The sequence below is a fragment of the Perognathus longimembris genome, chromosome 13, assembly GCF_023159225.1.
Source record: "Perognathus longimembris pacificus isolate PPM17 chromosome 13, ASM2315922v1, whole genome shotgun sequence".
Classification (NCBI taxonomy): Eukaryota; Metazoa; Chordata; class Mammalia; order Rodentia; family Heteromyidae; genus Perognathus; species Perognathus longimembris.
The window spans coordinates 33,990,632-33,994,620 of NC_063173.1; positions in this window are offsets into that span (position 1 = coordinate 33,990,632).

The window sequence follows — 3,989 nt, forward strand, 5'->3', positions numbered from 1 at the left end:
AATAGATGGGAGCAAGGGTAGAGGCTGCCCCAAGAAAGACCCCCAAGACTCCTTGTTTCTCTGGAGTTCGCCACCACCGCAGGTCTGGACTGGAAAAGGAAGTCAAGACACAAAAATCCTAGACAGCAGCGATCACTTGTTAAGCTTGAATTCCTCCGATATGCATCCCTCTCTCGGTCTCTGGCTGGCTGCAGGAGCAGCACACGCCTCCCCTGCCCGCGATCGCGCCTGGCGGGGGCGGGGCCGGGGCCGTGCCGAGGGTGTGGCGTGCACGGTTGTCTCCAGGGCCGCCTCCCGGAGCGGCGGGGCGGGCACAGTCACGATGCCGGGTGACTCTCCTCCCTCCAGCCCAGGTCCCCCCCCCCCCCCCCCCCAGATTCCCAAGCTGCCTGGAAAAGATTCCAGGGGCATTTGGCTGTGGCTGCCCAGAAGCAAGGAGCAAAATCCCCGAAGGAAAGTGGTGTCCCCATTGGAGCTGGAATGGGAGTCCCGAAGGCAGCCCAGGTGCCCCCAGACAGGTTGGGAGGATGCAGTGCGAGAAATGGGGCTCCTTGGCGGGAGGGGGGGCGTCTTCTCCTCTCCTTGCCTGACCTGCCTGACCTGCTTTCCCTAGCACTCCATTCTCCTCCCCTCAAAGAGAATTTGTGGAGTTGGCAGCCTGGCTGATCTGACCAACATCCGTCTTTTCCCCTCATAGGGCGCCCCATTTCTGCCTCGTCTCACTTGCAAACTGACATCTGACGAACCTCAGCTCCTAGGTCGAGCGTCCTCCATGAGGGACTTGAAACATGCATGAGATGAGGGTGATCAAGCACTTGCCAGAACTGGAACCCCACTCAGCACTAGGCTGCACTTTGCAGACAAGTCCTCCAAGGAGAGAATGGGCTGTGATCCTGGGTTAGAGAGGTCCTGGCTGGAAGCTTTGGAGACAGGGCAGGAACCCTCTATGAGCCTGTTGCTGCAAAAAGAAATTGCTCAGCCAGAGGTTTGACTGCTTCATGGGTGCTCTCTGTCCCAGTGACCTCAACTGTATCATCATCACCTCATAACCTCCATTAAAAAATAAATAAGTAAACCTGGTGGCTCACAACTGTAAACCTAGCTATTCAGGATGCTGGGAATAGAGAATCTGTTCAAAGCCAGTCAGGTCAGGAATGTCCTGGAGACTCTTACCTCCAATTACCCAGCAAAAACCGGGAAGTGGAAGTGGAGCTGTGGCTTTAGTCGTCGAATGCTGCCTTGAACAACAAAAATAAAGTTCAGGGACAGCATTCAGGCCTTGAGTTCAAGCCCCAGAACCCCCACCAAAAAGTAGGAAGAAAAGAAAGAAGGGAAAAGGGAGAGAGGAAGGAAGGAAGCAAAAGGGAAAATTATATCACCCCATTGGACCAGGCCAGCGAGTGTGCTCTCAGTAAGGGCATCCCACCTAGGGATGGTGTTGAAGGTTGCTTTAAAGGTAGCATGTAGAATGTATTGGATGTGGGTTTAAATAAACAATTCCCATAAATCCATAGGAAAAAGAGGTTAAGAGTCAGAGGCATGAGTTTACGCACACACACACACACACACACCCACACACACACACACACACACTACCAGAAGCCCAAGTGACAGTGAGACCAGGTTTCAGGGCATGGCATGTGTCCCTGCTCCACTTGATGAGCCAACCAAACAGTCCTGCACCACTGGAGCAAATCCGACCCTGAGCTGGCCATTTGGCACTGGGTGGCTACTGCTGTCCATTGCCAACAGCTTTGTTCCAGGGCCCTATTGGGCCTCCTCCTTTTGTGGTGCTCAATTAATTATTAAGGGAAATATTCCTGAGCTGAATTATAGATATACCCTGTGCTCACACACCTAGTCTCTGTTGGCTCAGTGAACACCTGGAAGACTGTTTTTCATTGCTGCTTGTCTTTTTAAATAATGGGGGGGGGGAGGGGCAGGAATTCTGAACTGTAATCAGGGAGAAGAGAAAAGAAAGAGGAACGCAAGAACCTGGCAATAAGTCTTGTTTCCCTAACTTCTAGTTAATGCAGCTTGAGCTTTTGACAGGAATAAATGGACCTGTGACTCCTAGGAGTCTACTGCAGGTTGGAGGAATTGAAAGAGAAGGGGGGAGGGAGGGAGGGAGGGAGAGAGAGAGAGAGATCTATTGAGCCTCCTTGGAAAAGCTCTTAGCTTCAATTAATTCTCTATCACAGTTTGTGTTAGCAAATAGGAAGAGTATGTTTCTCCAAAACTAAAAGACAATTATGTGCACAGGCTAGAAATATCTCTGTACCTCCACAGTGCAGTGGAGTCATTGTGCAGTTTCATACATAACAGAAGCAGATTATTTTCTGTTTACTCATGGCTCCACCAATGATGTCTTGGACGATAGAAGCCAGAGCTGAGGGATAGGATCTTCGGACCCGTTTCCCCAAAGCAATTTGTGTGATCAATCCAGAGAAGATAAGCAATGCTTTCAGAGAGCTGAAAATGATATTGAATAATGTACTAAAGATAGCTGTTATATTGGAAAATGAACATTTTTAATAAGATCAGATTTATGATAATTTATTATCCTGTCATATACCATTAACTATTGGTTCCTATTACAGCCCAGAGAATCTTCAAGATTTAAATGACTAAAATCTTTATACATATCTGCATTTCTTAGAGATTAGGAATAGAAAAGCACAGCAAGAATGCACCTAAGAAAAAGACCACTCTCATGAACATACAATAAATATGTATTGAAGACTTGACCAAGACAGATAATAGCTATTGAGTGAGCAACTAGTAACTGGCTCTATTCTAAATTCTTTGAATATACGTTGTTTAATTTTGTCTGCTTCATGTGACAGGAGCTATTGCTATCACTGTTTAATAGAAAAGGAAGTTGAGGCTTATATTGGTTAGGTAGTTAACTTGCTTGAACTATAATAGGTTATTATAGGTCAGAAACAGGTACTCAATATCTTACTTTGCCATGTGGGCAGACTCCATGCTTCATGATGACAACATAGCAACCACATAGTAAATGATCATGTGTTTGTGCAAGCTACTGCATAGGCAGATTATAAAATAAGAGGTTCTTGACATGTTGGAAGTCTGTAAACAGTGTTCCTGAGTGGAAAGATCCTAAAAGTGTCTTACCTGGAAGAAACAAATAAACATTTCCGAGGGAAAGGGAATCAAGTCTGAAGAATGGTAACAATTAGAATAGCTACCATGGGGAATATACAGGTACAGTGAGCTCCAGTAAGAAAGCAAAAGCAGCTAATAGGTTTGGCACAACTGGGAAGAATAAACCCCTTCATCCACACACTAAGGCACACACACATACACATACACACACTTTTCACTCCTTGATTCACTTAAATAATTTCTTCATTTGATAAAAGGATTTTTTTCTCTCTCCCTGTGAAATTCTTTGAGATTTCTAGAAACTCACACAGTCGGCAGAAAAACACTTTTTTTCCTCATGAGCAACAAAAATCTACCTTGACTCAATCCCAAACACACTTTTCTTTGAAGAGGAAATTTTTTCTTGCCTTAGTCATCAACTATTCAAAAGTCTTCAAATTCCCCACCTCCATAAATAATTTATTCTTGGCTTTGAAGTCATCATTGGTGGCACAAATGCTCTGGATCTCTTTCTTGGAGGCTTTTGTTTTTGTAGAATGGGGCAAAAGGCAGTAGATTTTGTTTGTACAAATCAGCCTAGGAGAACTTCTTGAGTGCATTCTCAAAGTTTTGGTTCTCTTTGACGATGACAGTGTAATGAATTGTGTAGTTCTGTTTACTCCTCCTTTATCTCCTCAACAACCTCCTGGAACACTAAAATCTGTGCTCTATGGTGAGCAAGTAGCATTATACCTGACCCAAGCAGAAAGTGAATGAATGAAGAGGATTTTGTTTACCAGTGCGTGTGCTTGTGGGGGGAGCGGGGGAGCGGGGCGGAAGGAGCAGGTAAAGACCACACTCTGGAATTGTGCTTGGGGCCT